The sequence below is a fragment of the Symphalangus syndactylus genome, chromosome 4 (assembly GCF_028878055.3).
Source record: "Symphalangus syndactylus isolate Jambi chromosome 4, NHGRI_mSymSyn1-v2.1_pri, whole genome shotgun sequence".
Classification (NCBI taxonomy): Eukaryota; Metazoa; Chordata; class Mammalia; order Primates; family Hylobatidae; genus Symphalangus; species Symphalangus syndactylus.
In genome coordinates, this window is record NC_072426.2 from 148,713,667 (window position 1) to 148,732,066 (window position 18,400).

General features: G+C 37.7%; 1 pseudogene; it reads left to right on the forward strand.

Moving 5' to 3' along the window:
- Positions 1 to 2,330: 2,330 nt before the first annotated feature.
- Positions 2,331 to 9,430, forward strand: LOC129480357 (tRNA-splicing endonuclease subunit Sen2-like; annotated as a pseudogene).
- The last annotated feature ends 8,970 nt before the right edge of the window (positions 9,431 to 18,400 follow it).

Sequence of the window (18,400 nt, forward strand, 5' to 3'; positions counted from 1 at the left end):
AATTCAAAACATTGGTTGTATAGTCTCAAAAAAGAGAATTTCTAAAATTTTGTGGTTTTCAAAATTAAGGGAATATTTTAAAGTATTTGTCTTATTATCATTTTCTTTTCCAAAAATAGAGAAATTTATGAAACCCAGTATATAAAGACAGTGATGGGCCAGGAACCCAAAATTTAAGTTCCAAACTATACAAATCTAATATGCTGGAAAAAAATCATAAAATGAACACATCTTTCTTAGTGTAGCTCCAATAAATATTCTAATTACATTAACATAAATTAGCTCATTAATCTAGACAGTAACGTATGAGGTATGTACTATTATAATTTCTAGTAACAGATAAGAAAACTGAGGTATAGAAAGAGTAAGTAACTTATTCAGGGTCACACGTTTAATGAGAGTCATAGCCGCACAAATAGAGGACCCACAAGAAAGTTACTTAACCTCCCTGATTTTCTGTTCTCAATTGTGAATAAAGGGGTTAAAAATGACACAGAAGGTAGAATTTTAAAATCAGACTTACTTGAATCACATCTCTTACCCAATGCCATTTTTTACAGATAATTTGATGGGTACTGGTGGCTGTGAGACATAAGCAAATATGTAAACCTCTGGTATTGCTAAAGCAAATGCCTACATCTTTCCTTGATGTAAGAGTACATATTGTGGCCCAGATTTAACATATGAGGTCTCTAAGTGAGCCATTCAGGGTATCATTTACACAAGAAAAACCTTTTTAATTTTGAAACGTCTCTATTTTATACGCGTATAAATAACATTTTCCAGTGGACCATACCTCTTAAATCCACATTTTCCTAGTTTGTTTGACATAAGCAACTCAGACAGAGCATGTACACCTTGCTAAAAAGCATCTTAAAGCTTCAAATTGTCCACTACCTTTCCACAGAAAATAGCATCAGGAAGCACATTTACTAGGTGACTTCATCAGGCAGTTTCTCCCCAGGATGCCCTTGGTTGGAGGACACGGCTACCAAACCATTTTATCCCAAAGTTGAATTCGATTATTTCCAAACTAACTTTCAAACCTATCATTGTGTTACTTAAAAGTTAGTTGTGTTATAACTTATGAGTCTCGTATTTGACATGTTAAATTCTCATTAATACCCTAAATAATGTAGTATATTAAGGAGATAAGCATGGCAAAATACTATAGCTGGAATTTAATTCTTTAGTATAGAACTTAAAATGTTAAATATTTTTAAACAGCCCCTGAAATTTTTGTCATAGAACTACTCAATGTAATATTGTCAGCCAAAAAAGTAATAATTCAAAAAGCAATTTTAAAAGCTTCATAAGTGCACAATTTTTTTTTTTCTCACCTTGTTTGGAACTGAACAGCCAGAGATTCAATTATAGCTGTCAGAAACTCATACCTCATCATATTACGGTAATAATGCATTATCTTGGAAAACCAAGGCCAAATATTAGCTATATCTTATAAGCAACATATTGATTTTTCAAAACGGTTTATATAGGTCAAAACACCTCAAAATCATGTTACTCTTTCAGAAATATGAGAAAATATTGTGACATTTAATTTTAAAATACATTAAAAAGTTTTACTGGTTTACAATGATTACATATATATGTTTTCACTATGCGATCAAAATGATAAGCAGCTATGCCAAAAACAGACTGAGAAAAAAATTATATTTTTTCCTAGGTTCTCTAGTAATTTGCATTTGCTTCTTATTTATTCATCTTATCATCTTCTGGCAAGTGATAGCTGACACTGAAGTGTTCAGAAAAATTTTGGTGATAAGTGTAAAATTAATGATAAGTATAAACAGTCTACTCAACCTAAAAGGGAAATATATTTATACTGTGTAATATTATATGAAGGATTAAGTAGATAAAGTAGAAAGAAATAATAAAAATAAAAGTAGAAGTAAGAAAATATTAACAAATAGAATGATGAATACATCCCAGGTTTGGGTTAAATGCAAGGATGTGTAGACACATACTATGCATTACACATTTATGCTTATATTTTATTATTTAGCCGTATCAGTGACCTATATTTTTCTCAATTGTCACTTGTTTTATATTAAGTTTACACATTCTTAAATCATGTATGTGGATTTTCCTTTTTGGCTTGTTTTATTTATCTATAGTTATAATTTCCTTTCTCATTTAGTCGTGAGGGAAATATTGACTTTATTTTCTTACAGTTTGAGTTTTAATTTTTATATATAAGTCATTAATCCATCTTAATAAAAACAGTAATGAGAATAAATTCACGGTCAGTTAGAAATTGAAGGATCGAACGGCAAGCGCCTGGGGCCAAGAAAGAACAGCTCCTCTGAAAAATGGCAGAAGCAGTTTTCCATGCCCCAAACAGGAAAGGAAGAATGTATGAGACTTATGAGTCTCCATTGCCAATCCCTTCTGGTCAGGACCATGGTCCTCAGAAAGCAAGATATTCTATGCTGAAATGATTAACAACAACTTGATTGTGAGGAATGCAGAGGACATTGAGCAGCTCTATGGGGAAGGTTCTTTTGGAAAAGGTATTCTTTCAAGAAGCTGTCCAACCATCACAATTTTAGATCCTAAACTGGTTGCTAAATGGAAAGAAATGAAGACAAACATGCTTATCATCACATCAAAGAAGTATCAGCGTAGTGCTGAGTGGGTGGCAGAGCTGATGCATAGACAGGGACAGGATGAGAGTACAGTGCGCAAAGTCCTCAAGGATTACATGAATCTGCTTGGGCATCCCCCGGTGAAAAGGAATGAACAGGCTCAAATGCATGATGAGCTTAACTCTGGAATGGTTTCCAACATGGAAGGCACAGCGGTAGGAGAGAGACATTCTGTGATAAACGGGGACTCTGGAAAGTCAGGTGTTATGGGTGATCCCAGTGAGCCATTAGGCTGCCTGCAGGAGGGCTCTGGGAGCGACCCACCAACAGAAGGCTTTGAGGAAAGCGTGGGAGAGGACGCTTCACCTCTGCCCCAAGTGTGTTGCTGCAAACACGATGCTCTTGTCCTCCAGTCTGGCCCTCACCGTGAGGACAGCAGCCAGCATTTTGGTCTCCTGCATGTTGGGACCAGTACGTGCTGGTGCAGGAAGCCGAGTGTGCCGTGAGCGAGAGGAAGGATGCCCCAAATGAGGAATTGGTGCAAAGAAAGAGAATAATCTGCGGAGGAAATCCATATAGGATCTTTGACTATTTGCAGCTCAGCCTAGAAGAGGCCTTCTTCCTGGTCTATGCTCTGGAATGTTTAAGTATTTGCTATGAGAAGGAGCCCTTAACGATAGTGAAGCTCTGGAAAGCTTTCACTGTAGTTCAGCCCACGTTCAGGACCACCTACATGGCCTACCATTACTTCCCAAGCAAGGGCTGGTGCCCAAAGTGGGGCTCAAGTACGGGACAGATTTACTGCTATATTGGAAAGGCCCTCCGTTTTACCATGCTAGTTGATGAGCATTTTGAAGGCTCTCTCTGCAGGCCTTTCAGTTGGATGTCCCTGGCTGCTTTGAGCAGAGTTTCTGGTAATGTCTCCAAGGAACTCGTGCTGTGCTGTTTCATTAAACCCTCTACTATGACTGACAAGGAAATGGAGTCACCAGAATGTATGAAAAGAATTAAAATTCAGGAGGTGATTCTGAGTTGATGGGTGTCTTCACGAGAGAGGAGTGACTAAGACAAACTTTAACAATTCAACCTCAAATTTCCAATTTCACCAGCAACTATTTATTGAGGGCTAGGTAAAAAGTTCTTTTTACTGTAATCCCCCATTAATTTATAAGTTTTAAAGGGCCTGGTGCTCCCAGCACCAGACAATGATCAGTGTTTTTAAAGATAAATTACACAGGGGAGGAGAAAGAGCCCTGTGCTGGGCCTGCAGATTCTGTCCTTGCATTGGCCTCTTCCAATCCCGAGCCTCATGCCTCTGGCCTCAGTCTGTGCCCTCATCCAGTCACTGGGGAGGTTGGACTAGATGAGTAGATGAATCCCGAGGTGACTCTTCCAACAACAGGGACATTTATTCTCTGATTTTACCTGAAAATGGTAGTAGTTTACATTTATACAGTACAGTTTACGAAGCACTTTCATACACAAGCATCTCTCTTTACTTACCTCTAAGCTGTTCCCAAAAGAATGTTAGCAGATTTAGCAATTACAGGACCTATGTTCCATTATTTTGAATGGAAAAAATTGTTATATGTCTCAGCGTATCCAAGAACTTTAACCAATAGCTCAAAACATTTAAAAATCTCTGTAATATCTACCAGAGATTTCTGTATAACAAAGCCTTTAAAACATCAGTTACGTAATTATTTAATTCTCAAATGAACTCATTTGTAGGCATGTTTATGTACAGAACACAACAATATTGTACAATATTAGATAAGCATATCTTCACTGAACTTGTTATAATGAGTGGTGAAATAATGTTTGGAGACATAATGAAAGCAATTATCAATGAGTGGTGAAATAATGTTTGGAGACATAATGAAAGCAATTATCATTTAGCAAAATATAATAAAGCCTTTGTTTAATTGGTGAAAAAAAAAAGAGGGATCATCTACAATTGTACCATTTTCTGAAAAAATATAAATTTTCAAGTTGGCTTATGAAGTGTTAGAAAATGTAAAAAAAGCCAAAGATTAAGGGAGCCCATTTTAGCTTTCAATCAATAAATTCTTCAAATATTATTAAATTAATGGTTTGTGAAGAATATATAGCATGCTAGGCACTAGTGAGCGTGTAGACTGCTACATACTTTCAGAACAGCAAATTGGCAATATAAATCATGAACCATAAAATCTTCCACACCAATAATTCTATTTCCAGGAAGCTATACTACTAAATAATCTCAAATTTAAATGATGACTTATGAACCAAAATATTAATTGTACCATTAATAATAATACTGAAGAGTTGGATGAAATTTAAATGTCCAACACTGGGAAGATGACTCAGTAAATTGCAGTATATTTGAGGGGGGAAATATGAGATAGATTTCAAAATTAATTTTACTAAAAATGGTAATGCCATACATATGCTCAAGATTTCTTGAAAAATCTATGATATAAAATTATATGTATAGTAAAATCCTTTTACATAAAAGGCATAAAGTTTATCATTTTTAGTTAATACACAAATATACTTACATAGAAAAATTAATACAAGAAAATGCACTAGAATGAGAGTAGTAATTGCCCCTCAGAGGAGAAATTGATGCATAATTTTTTTTACCTTCTTTCACTTTTGTTTTTCTTCCATGATAATACCTATCACATTATTTCATTCTTCATTGCAGTAGCTAACTCTGAGTCCTAACTAACAGTGATTTTGAGGCTGACTTTCTCTTTAATAAAATGGAAAATTATCCTTTAACAACAATTTATAAAAGTGTTAAATGATCTTGGAGGGTCCTTCTTGTTTTACCAAAATAAATTTTTTCCCATAAAAAGTAAAAAGTCTCAATCCTGAATGGCACGCTGTTATAATCTAGAAACTGCCATGATGGGTTAATTTACTATGGCATAGCCCGGAAATGATCTCATTGACAGAGATGCCAAAGCACCATTTTGTTCCTTGGTCATCCTCTATAAGATTTCCCCAGCATATTATCCATACTTTCCAAAGATCTCTAGCTTAATTTACTGACTCATTATGGACTTAGAGAGACGTGAAATGTGTATTCAATTGTTTCTCTGAACATTTAAGAAATGCACCAACAACATTTCTTACAAATTTTTTTTTGTTTTATCAACGATGTTACTTTGTTGTAATAAGTTAATGAGTTTGGTGCTTCTCTTTCAATTGGGTGTGTGTGTGTGTGTGTGTGTGAGATTCTTAATGATATTCACACTATAAATTTTAATACACAGCTACTCTTTTTGTAACCGTAAAGTCTGAGTCATTTTAGTGATGGCGAAGAGGGATATGATAGGTTTGTGGGAAGGGGTGAGCCAACAGCCCATCTGAACACCAACTGTTGAGTGCCCATTTCCCCAGGTGTCACTGGGTTTCTGGGAAAGAGCTTCCTAGACTTTAGTGTCCTCAATTAAAAAGCAGACAATTATGGCTTTTCTCTCTGACTTTGGAGGGTAGAGTACAAAAATAATTTCAGTTGAAAGCCTTAATGGCAGTGACATAAAGTGAGAGAGTTTTTAACATGCTGTCTCCTCAAATCACCTACAGTTCCAGATCCCCATTGTTAGGGGATCTTGGGGGTGTTGCTTTTCTGGCTATAAATCTGTGGCTGGTGGCACCTTTGCCCAAGTTTTGCTCGGACCTGCTGGGCTTGTTCCACCCACTTGGCATGGCAGGCTGCACTTGGTTCATGCTACCAGCCTGGATCCCACACCTCCAAGGAGAGTGTGAGTCAGGTGTGGAGCAGTGAGGGGTGTGTGAGCAAGTATGGGATCCTGCCACTAAGCAGTCATATACACCAGCTGCTGCCACAGCATGGGCAGCTCCAGTTGCCAGCTCTCTGTGAGTCTGTGGCTGCACCAGGTGCACTGCAAGCAGCTTCCTCAGCTGGCACTGGGGAATGTGGTGGTGCCTGGAAGCTTAGAGATGCTAGGAACCTCAGGGCCCCAAAGAGGGAGTCATAACTCTTGCTTAGGGAGCTCCCAGGTGTGGGGTCCTCAAAGGGCTGCAGCTCTTCTCTTCTTCTCTTCACTGGCAATGTGGCAAGCAAAGAGCATGTTTTAGCTCTGTTTTGGTTACAGCTCTTTTAGCCTCTCCATTAAGTAGGTCCCAAGTTATTGTCCTGCAACCAGGAAGAATGAGGTATGCAGACAAGTGGAGAGTGAGCAAGATGAAGGGGAGATTTATTGAGTGATAGAACAGCTCAGAGGAGATCCACAGGGGGCAGCTCTCTTCCACAGCCAGGGTGTCTAGTCCAGTGTTCAAAGCAGAGAGGGTAGCTCCTCTGCAGCTGTTTGTCCTGTCATCTGCTCTGCCCTGGCTGAGCCTGAGGCTTTCATGGGCCTCAGAGGGGAGAAAGTGCATGCTGATTGGTCCATGAATGGCCATGAGTGGGACTAGAAAGAGCACTGCAAGTTCCCACTCCAGTCTGTAATACTGGCAGCCCAGCCCCCACCCTTCAGGTCCTCCCTGATCTGAAGGTGGGCCCTCACCAGGACCCACTGCCTTCCACCCAGAAGCCTGTCTGCCTCCTGCAACTGTTCATGGTGCCCAGGCTGCTTGCACCAAGGGGTACCTGCAAGCCAGTGCTGAGCCACCCTCAGCCCCCAAACCTCGGCTTCCCTCCCCTCCCCCAACCTCACCACTCATCAGCACCCAAAGTCTGGAGAGGGCCAAGGTAGCAGTGGGTTGGTGTGTCAGTGCTGCCCCCAAGGATGCACATACCCAGCTGAGCTGTGACAGCGCCCCAAGATCAGAGTTGGTGCCAGGAGTGGGGAGAGGCCAGGGAGTGCGAGCAGATACTCCTGAGCCTGTGGGGGAAGGGGGGACCTGCCCAGGCCCCCAAGGGTGCAGACTGCAGAGATGCCAGGTCCTGTACCTGGGAGGGCAGGGCTCCCGCCAGCTGCATGGAGCCTAGAGGCAGCCCCAGCTGTGCCTCCTCACAGCCTGGGGTGGGTGCTCCAGGTCCACACTGGGCCCTTCTCTGCATGCCCCTCTGTGGCTGACCCCGCTGCTCCCCAACTGGCGGTGGCTCGGCCCAGCCCCGCCCCATTGAGGCAGCCCCCCAGAGCAACGGGCTCTGGGACTGCTCCACTCATCCCTGGCTCTCACTGGCTCCATGGAGTGTGGCACCACCCTGGGCCCAGTTCTGCCTCCTCCCTGTGCCAGCCCCACAGCAGTGGCAGGTGAGAGGGGTGATGCGAGCCAGGATCCAGAGTGGCAGAGGCTCTGGGCCTGGGGTGGCAGTGTGGGGGTAGGGGCGGTGCAGCCAGCTGTCTTGGGGATACAGACAGGGGTCCCACCACCACCACTGCTGCTCCTGTAACCACTCCTACCACTGCTCACACCCCCCCACTGCAACTATTAGTGGCAGCAGCCACTCTAGATGGCCTGTCACTGCCATCACCATCTTGCTTCCATGTCTCCCACATCTAAACCTGAAACACCTCTGCAGCCCCTGCAATAAATTTTGCAGTTCTCTGGGGTTTTATGTTCCTCATATTCATCCCATTTACCTTCCTGCTTCAAGTGCTTTTTCCTAGTTGCTGGCCCCCTACATGAAGCTATTCTTGATTATCATGATAGTTATAGGTTTTATCCTTTTTAATAAATACTCATTCTCTGTCATTTCTAAGGATTTAAGTTCTAAGAAGTGATGATACTTTAATAAAAAAATTAAAATCATCTTCCAAATGTACCTTAGATCATTTAATTCAGTTTTAAAATCCCTTAATTCTAGAAAATATTGTTATACTTAAAAACCTTGGGGAAATTTTTTTGGAAAATATATTTAGTTCTAAAGGTCATTTTAGTAAGGAAGATGGTTCTCCAAACTTCTTTTTATATTTTCTGTATTTGTTTTATAAAAGTCAAATATGCTTATTGATACATATTTCAAAATTCTGGTTTCATTATTAAATCAGTTATATAATTTGTAAGGTGCTTACTAATGTTTACTTGATTTTCATGGGTTTCCAGTAATTGAATTGTGTAGTATTTAATTTCTTGTAGGCTTTACATTTTTTCTTTCACTTTTTAATATTTCCCGTTACATTGGCTAAGATTTCCAGGAAGAAAATTGTAAATTGATTATACTTGTAGTTTTTGTATCTAATTGAGTTGAGGTAAATTTTAAAATTGCTATGTGTTTTCTATCAATTTATTCTTACACTTTAAATAAGTCTTGATTGATAACTATTTTGCTCAATTATTAAGGCAAAAAAATGTGAAAAGCTGTGACTTTTATATCATTGTTCCAGAATACATGAATTATTATTATTATATGATTTTTGTCATTTAATTATTTTTAATGAAAATTTTTCTCTCTGATATTATTTTCCTTTTTCTGACATTAGTGTAGAAATTTTAACTTCCGTGGGTTGTTTTGTTTACATTCTTGTTAAACTTTTACCAGTCCTTTTTTTATTTTTCAGATTTTCACAATGAGTAACAGGGATATACCCATTCTATTTTGAAATAATTTTTTTTAAATTTTATATTTTGCTCGTCAAACCTCAAAATTTTTTCTTCTCTTTTTTTTTTTTTTTTAGATGGAGTTTCACTCTTGTTGCCCAGGTTGGAGTGCAATGGCACAATCTCGGCTCACCGCAACCTCCACTTCCTGGGTTCAAGCAATTCTTCTGCCTCAGCCTCCTAAGTAGGTGTGATTACAGGCATGCGCCACCACGCCAAGCTAATTTTGTATTTTTAGTAGAGACGGGGTTTCTCCATGTTGGTCAGGCTGGTCTCAAACTCCCGACCTCAGGTGATCTGCCCACCTTGGCCTCCCAAAGTGCTGGGATTACAAGGGTGAGCCACCATGCCGGGCTGAGTTTTCACTTTTCTACTAGTGATTTTGACATTTAGATTTGCTTTAATAACTGACATATGTCTTAATTCAATTATGTAACTTACGCACTTTTATGTATCATGCTGTTTCTTTAATTTTGCTATGTGACTTACTTTCCTGTTATTTTTTTCTTTCTGTTACTTAAAATGTATGGACTCTTCTTCATTTAAGATATTTTTATATCCATGTGTGTTTAAATTGTGGTATAACTCATCTTTATTTGACTATCAATGCCAAGCCTGGAATAGTATCTATTGATTCCCCTGATGTGAAATGAAATTAGCACATTCGCTTCCTGCTGTCATTGAACCACCAGATTTTTGTGTGGCTACATTTAAAATAAACGAGAAATAAAGGGAATAAAAATACTAATTCAAATGTAATTTGAAAAAATTTCTTGATGAGGTTGAGGAGAATGGTCCAATGCATGGCATACAAAATCATTTCTATAAATGCCCCACCTGCATCTTTTTTCCTCTCATAGTTATTTTTTTGAAATGTAGTCTTGCTCTGTTGCCCAGGCTGGAGTTCACTGGCATGTCAGCTCACTGCAACCTCTACTTCCCCGATTGAAGCAATTCTCCTGCCTCAGCCTCCCAAGTAGCTGAGACTATAGGTGTGTGCCACCAGGCCCGGCTCATTTTTGTATTTTTAGTAGAGATGGGGTTTCACCATGTTGGCCAGGCAGGTCTCGAACTCTTGACCTTAGGTGATCTGTCTGCCTCAGCCTCCCAAGGTGCTGGGATTACAGGCATGAGGCACCGTGCCTGGCCTCCTCTCATAATTATATTCACTATGCCAATTGTGACTTTTCTATCTCCTTCTCTCTCCCAAATAAAGTTCTTTTTCCTTTATTATCCCCTCTACTCTCCTTCCCTCTCTTGTCTCTCTGCTCTTCCTTTCCCCAGCTTTTTCCCAATCAGGCCTGTTCCTCTTTTCCTCCTCAACAACTGGATCAGCCCCTCCCAGTTATTTAACAGGGACATTTTTCCTCTCACCTTCCTAAGTCTCCACTCATCACCACACTCAGCAAATCAAATCATTTCAGGGAATCAACTCTCTTCAGAAGAATGGGTATAAATACTTAAACTTTTTTACCTGTAACATTCTTGCATAGTGAGAAATCATCCTACAAAAAAGAGAAATGATATCTAATCTGTGTCCTCTCTAACCATCTTGAAGTTCACAACTCAAGCCTCTTGATCTTTCTTCTCTCACAGAGTTAGTCTTGGCTCAACTTTAAAACCTCTAAGATGTTTTGTTCAGCTATTCTTAATTGTCTTCCCTAAAACCTAGGAACTGGATTTGTAGCTGTCTTGAAATATATACACCAGCCTTGGTTCTCAAAGGAGATCAGGCTGGTAAGCCAGTCACCCTTTGCTTCTTCCATGAGCATACAGCCCCATCTCCTCTATCCACTCCCATATTTCCTAGGAAAAACAGCCTTGGATATGTACCCTGCAATTTTATTCTCTTTCTGTATGGTCTCTCCCTCCCACTAAAGGAAAAAGGACTATATACAGGGTTGCTTTTTGTTTGTTAACTTTTTTCTCCCACATGGCTATAATTCACCATAATATGTATCTTGCCCCTCCTTTTGTTACTTGAAAAAAATTACAAAGTCATTTCTTCTTCATGAATCCCTGGTACAGGCTTCCATTTATCCATATAGTCATGCTGGAAGCAAGTTAAGATGAACAGTACCTAAACTGTGTTGTGAATGGGTACTGAAGAACATCACTGGGAGTCAGGACCCATCTACCATGATTTCCCATCTCTCCCAATCCATGCCTCCCAGAAAATTTTGAATCTTCTTTTTCCTACATCAGAGTTGCCAAATTTTGATCAAGTTTGGATGCCTTGTAGGCAATATGCAATAGCTCTTACTTCCTCTCACTGATTTTTGAAGTTTTCTTCCTCCAATTTTTGAACAAATAATTAATATCATTCAATCAACTCTACTTTGCTGCTAGGATAATTTTCCTAACTCATTTGCATGCTCATGCTTCTCTTCTGCTCAAATAGTATTACATTATAAAATCCAAACTCCTAATCATGGCCCAACCTACCTCCAGATCTTAACTCTTACGCTTATTTCTCATTGGCTATAGTGCATTCTTATCACACAATGAGGTCTTGCATTTTCCTGCTTCTGTGCATAGTGTTTCCACTTGAAATGCTACCAGTGCTTGAAATGCTATTTATCAAACCTATACTTTGAAATCTTACCAATTTCAAATGCCATATTTATCATGAGTCTACATTGCTCCCCACTGAGAAATAATCACTCTTGCCCTGTTAATCCCACTCTAAAACAATAGTCCTCTATTGTTTTTCATTGTAGTTACAGGCATATGATTGTTACATTAATTCTCTTTGTACCTTTTTTTGTATTCATGTTCTTCTACATTGACCTTAAACTTGGCTATACTACTATTTGAAAATGGGACATTAGTAAATGTCCTACTAATGTATCTTATCAAGCAGATGCTTGGTATGTTCTTGGTAGTAGGTTCTTGACCTTTTGCTTTTGAGAAATTTTCTTTTGGAATGCAGCTGTTATACAAAAAGAATGCCCAGGCTATCCTGCTCTAAAAAGCATCCATAGGGAAACACTGGAAAGTTATACAACTATTATAATAAGAGACTTCTTAGAGGAGAAATGAGGTGCTCTGGCTTATAGTTATCACCACTCTGCAGACACATGACAGAAGTGTTTTCAACATTTCAGCCCAGCTTACTCAACAGCTGCCTAATTCATGTGGCAAAAGAATGCATGAACTAATAAAAAAAAAGTTATTGTTGTTTAAGTCACTAATGAGTTGTCATGCAGTGATAAATAACTCAAATAGTATGTTTCTTTGTTTCTGCTGTATTGAAAATATTTTAAATGAAATTCAGTGCATTTTTATTTTATTGAACAACACTTAGCATATTGCATTTGATAAAGTATACCTTAAATAAATATTTATCTAAGTTAGTATGGACTCCTTTTATCTTCATTACAAAACTGAAAGATTTGCATGACATATTTTTATCCCTATTTAAAAATTATACAAATAATAATAGCTAACATTTGCATAGCAATTCACTACAATTACAAAATCAATATAAAGCAGACTAACTTTGGAACTAATAAGCTATTATAGCAAGGTTGTAGAATACATGACTGATATGTAAAAGTATATTGTTTCCCTATGTGCCAGCAATAAATAATTGAAATCTGAATAAAAAAAACAACAAAGAGGATTTTTAAAATGGAGATATATTCCATATTTATGGATAGAAAGATTCCATATTGTCAAGAGGTCAGTTTTTCTGAACTCAATCTATAGATTCAACACAATCCAAATCAAAATCCCAGCAAGTTATTTTGTGAATATTGGCAAACTGATTCTAAGGTTTATAGGGAATGTCAAATTAAATAGAAAAGCCAACACAATATTGAAGAAGAATAAAAATGTCTAAGGGCTACGTCTACCGGACCTAAAGCCTTAATGTAAAGCTACAGCAATCAAAACAATGAGGTATTGGCCAAAGAACAGACAAATAAGTCAATGGAAGAGAGTAGAGATCCCAGAAATAGATCCACACAACTGATCTTCAACGAAGATCAGATGAAGGAGAGAGAAAAGTTATCACAGTGAAATTTGCTCTAATAGCTAAAACTCTTGCTTAACATTCTATTTCCTGTGAAAACTGATTCAATTATATAAGTCTGGCATGTATCAAATGGTAATTTCAAGCATTAAAATTATGATTTTAAGTGGAGGCCATCAAGCTGAGTTTTAAAAATTCTTTAATAATTTATGAATATTTAATGTATCACATTTTCATTTCCAATTATTTAAAATTTTATATGTAATTCCATCTTTCCAGTGTTTGATACTGGATATAAGTAAATGAATTTTGTGATTCCAGCATGTTGCCAGTCTCCAAATCACTGCCTGTCTTGTTCAGTTTTGTACCATCACAGCATGTTGTTTACAGCAGCACTAGAACTTCAGGTCTGTGGGAAACATAGCACCAAATATGTAAAGCAAATCATTCCAATACATAAAATAAACTGCTGACCTGCCAAACCCTGAGTGGAATGAGTCTGACATAGCTGCCATGAAAATAGCTAGAGCTGTGTGCCCTTTAAAAACAGTTGAAATTGTTCAACATTAAGAAGGAAAAAAGCAGAAATCATTACAATGCAAACGCTTATTCCAACTTCAATATAATCTATCATTACCAAACACACAAATAGCTGAGCTAACTAATATTTTGTGTATATAGAGGGATAGGTGGCCTTTCAAAAATACAAGGAATTGATAATTTACTGTAGAACATCAAAATAGGTGAGGTAGAGGATAAAAATAAATCAGTGTTGCTACACCTGTTTCCTTAGCAACTAACCAACTGAGACAAAAAGAAAAGTTTTTTTTTCCTGTATGTTCTGAATTACATGCAGCTACATAATTTGCTTATTATAGACTTTATATAGACTTCTATGATGTAGGGTATTTTCCCCTCTAACCTCAATGTCCAAAAGTCATGAGATTTTATCAACATGTAAAGGTCATTTAAACACAAATGTTTTTTCTTTCATTATTTAGAACAAGACTATAAGAAACATAAACAAAATCAGAGAATTTTCAATATTATATTTAAATATCTGGAATGTCTTTGTATTATTTATTGTATAGAATTACATTAATACAAGAAATTTCATGGTGAGGGTATTTGGACTTACATAAGAAATGTGATGGGGAGATAATTTTACAATAATGAAAACAAAAAGATCTTAAACCATAAAATATACTCTTCCTTTGGCATTCTTTTGAGGAGAAGGCCTTCTGATATTTGACCCCTATTGCTAGAATTCTCAGTTTTCATAAAAGGGTGCTAACCCTACTGACACATCAGCTATGGTATATGCCTGTGAATTCAACTGCCCTTCACAGAATAGCTACACATATTATTCTGTTGTTATAACTCTTCCACATATTATTATATCTGCCCTATCAAGTTAAAACAATAGAGAGATGCATAGCTAAACTACTTAATTTCACCTCCTCCAGATTATTTTTACTGAATTGCACTCTGGTGTGATAGCATCAGTATATATATTGGGGATTATTAAAACAACCCTGAAACGTTATCAAGGTATTGTCCAAAAAGTTGTGGGAAACATTTTTATTATCTACTTCTTCAGGTTTCATGGCAAGATAATTCATGGATAAACTTAGTAGCAAAATAATTACACATAATCCCAAGAAATGTTTCCATTCTTTTTTTTATATACTGTGATTTAGTTAGTAGTCAGACTTTCTTATTCTCATGCATGACTAGTCATCTTATGACCAAATCTTCTCATAGTAAGTATAGAGGTTACTATAATATGGGATTTTGGCTTGTTCCTCACTAAGCTATTGTCCCCACTCTTATTCTACTTTCTCATCTCACCTTAAATTATGAATTATGACATTAATTGGTAGCACTAGTTCCAGTAAGAGTAAAAAATAGACTTCAAAACATCTCAAATACACAGAAGTTTATCTTATGTTGACATGAACAATGTTGGACAAGTGTTTCAGGTAGGCTCAGCCTTCCTCCTTGTAGACATTACATAATACAACTAACAAAGACTTTGCCATCTTCAACATGCGATTTTCTTTGTTTTTGTTCTTTTTTATTTTTTTATTATACTTTAAGTTTTAGGGTACATGTGCACAACGTGCAGGTTTGTTACATATGTATACATGTGCAATGTTGGTGTGCTGCACCCATTAACTCTTCATTTAACATTAGTTATATCTCCTAATGCTGTCCCTCCCCCATCCCCCCACCCCACAACAGGCCCCAGTGTGTGATGTTCCCCTTCCTGTGTCCATGTGTTCTCATTGTTCAATTCCCACCTATGAGTGAGAACATGTACTGTTTGGTTTTTTGTCCTTGCAATAGTTTGCTGAGAATGATGGTTTCCAGCTTCATCCATGTCCCTACAAAGGACATGAACTCATGGTTTTTAATGGCTGCATAGTATTCCATGGTGTATATGTGCCACATTTTCTTAATCCAGTCTATCATTGTGCGACATTTGGGTTGGTTCCAAGTCTTTGCTATTGTGAATAGTGCCGCAATAAACATACGTGTGCATGTGTGTTTATAGCAGCACAACATGTGATTTTCAATGTAACAGAAGCTATCTTTATCTGATTCAATAGGAAGAGAGAAAAACCATGAAGAAGTATACACAAAAGTGTTTTGTGAATCAGGCCTGGAAGGAACACTGACTGCTTTTGTTCCCATTCCTTAGCTAAAACTCAGTGGCATGGCCACACCTGACTGCATGGGTAGCTGGAATATGTACTCTAATTATGAGCCTCAAGCAAATATTAATTTGTTGAGCAGCTAGCAGCACGTGCTACAGACATATATTGTCAACTGCAAACCCTTACAAGACAGGTAGAGTAGGACTGAATAAAGGTATTAAAGGCTGTTTTTTGAAACATTTATAAAATATATGTGTATATTCAGATTAAGTAAATGTGTCTTCATTTTGGAAGAGAAAACATAATCAAAATTGAATTGAAGTTATTGCAGAGTGTTGTTGACTCTGTTGATTCATATATACTGACTGTTACTGGAGGTTTAATTAGCATAACGTTTTATTAGCAATGTCATCCCGTTACATTGAATTTTATGACGTTTTAGAGAATGAGTCCAATGAGAAACAAAACTTTTTTACATGGTGTCAACAGAAAGACACACAGGAATCATAGATTCCATTATGTACACAAACTACAGACATGCCATAACAACTTCATGAGTGGTGCATTCAAATTCTTACACATAAGCCTTCTAATGATGAAAAGCAATATCTAGTTATTAACAGATTTTTATACATGTAGAAACACTTTCAAATAGGTTTCGCAGTGACTTTGTATGACCCTCAGATACTCATTTATTTTCTTTTTCTTTTTTTTATAATTCTATTCTGTTGATATTTATATTTATAATTATGCCAGTACTACAGTGTCTTTTTTTATTTTTTTATTTTTATTTTTTTTAATTATACTTTAGGTTTTAGGGTACATGTGCACAATGTGCAGGTTTGTTACATATGTATCCATGTGCCATGTTGATTTCCTGCACCCATTAACTCGTCATTTAGCATTAGGTATATCTCCTAATGCTGTCCCTCCCCGCTCCCCCAACCCCACAACAGTCCCCGGAGTGTGATGTTCCCCTTCCTGGGTCCATGAGTTCTCATTGTTCAATTCCCACCTATGAGTGAGAACATGGGGTGTTTGGTTTTTTGTCCTTGCGATAGTTTACTGAGAATGATGTTTTCCAGTTTCATCCATGTCCCTACAAAGGACATGAACTCATCATTTTTTATGGCTGCATAGTATTCCATGGTGTATATGTGCCACATTTTCTTAATCCAGTCTATCGTTGTTGGACATTTGGGTTGGTTCCAACTCTTTGCTATTGTGAATAGTGCCGCAATAAACATATGTGTGCATGTGTCTTTATAGCAGCATGATTTATAATCCTTTGGGTATATACCCAGTAATGGGATGGCTGGGTCAAATGGTATTTCTAGTTCCAGATCCCTGAGGAATCGCCACACTGACTTCCACAATGGTTGAACTAGTTTACAGTCCCGCCAACAGTGTAAAAGTGTTCCTATTTCTCCACATCCTCTCCAGCACCTGTTGTTTCCTGATTTTTTAATGATAGCCATTCTAACTGGTGTGAGATGGTATCTCACTGTGGTTTTGATTTGCATTTCTCTGATGGCCAGTGATGATGAGCATTTCTTCATGTGTTTTTTGGCTGCATAAATGTCTTCTTTTGAGAAGTGTCTGTTCATGTCCTTTGCCCACTTTTTGATGGGGTTGTTTGTTTTTTTCTTGTAAATTTGTTTGAGTTCATTGTAGATTCTGGATATTAGCCCTTTGTCAGATGAGTAGGTTGCAAAAATTTTCTCCCATTCTGTAGGTTTCCTGTTCACTCTGATGGTAGTTTCTTTTGCTGTGCAGAAGCTCTTTAGTTTAATTATATCCCATTTGTCAATTTTGGCTTTTGTTGCCATTGCTTTTGGTGTTTTAGTCATGAAGTCCTTGCCCACGCCTATGTCCTGAATGGTATTGCCTAGGTTTTCTTGTAGGATTTTAATGGTTTTAGGTCTAACATGTAAGTCTTTAATCCATCTTGAATTAATTTTTGTATAAGGTGTAAGGAAGGGATCCAGTTTCAGCTTTCTCCATATGGCTAGCCAGTTTTCCCAGCACCATTTATTAAATAGGGAATCCTTTCCCCATTTCTTGTTTTTGTCAGGTTTGTCAAAGATCAGATAGTTGTAGATATGCAGCATCATTTCTGAGGGCTCTGTTCTGTTCCATTGATCTATGTCTCTGTTGTGGTACCAGTACCATGCTGTTTTGGTTACTGTAGCCTTGTAGTATAGTTTGAAGTCAGGTAGCGTGATGCCTCCAGCTTTGTTCTTTTGGCTTAGGATTGACTTGGCGATGCAGGCTCTTTTTTGGTTCCATATGAACTTTAAAGTAGTTTTTTCCAATTCTGTGAAGAAAGTCATTGGTAGCTTGATGGGGATGGCATTGAATCTATAAATTACCTTGGGCAGTATGGCCATTTTCACAATATTGATTCTTCCAACCCATGAGCATGGAATGTTCTTCCGTTTGTTTGTATCCTCTTTTATTTCATTGAGCAGTGGTTTGTAGTTCTCCTTTAAGAGTTCCTTCACATCCCTTGTAAGTGGGATTCCTAGGTATTTTATTCTCTTTGAAGCAATTGTGAATGGGAGTTCACTCATGATTTGGCTCTCTGTTTGTCTGTTATTGGTGTACAAGAATGCTTGTGATTTTTGTACATTGATTTTGTATCCTGAGACTTTGCT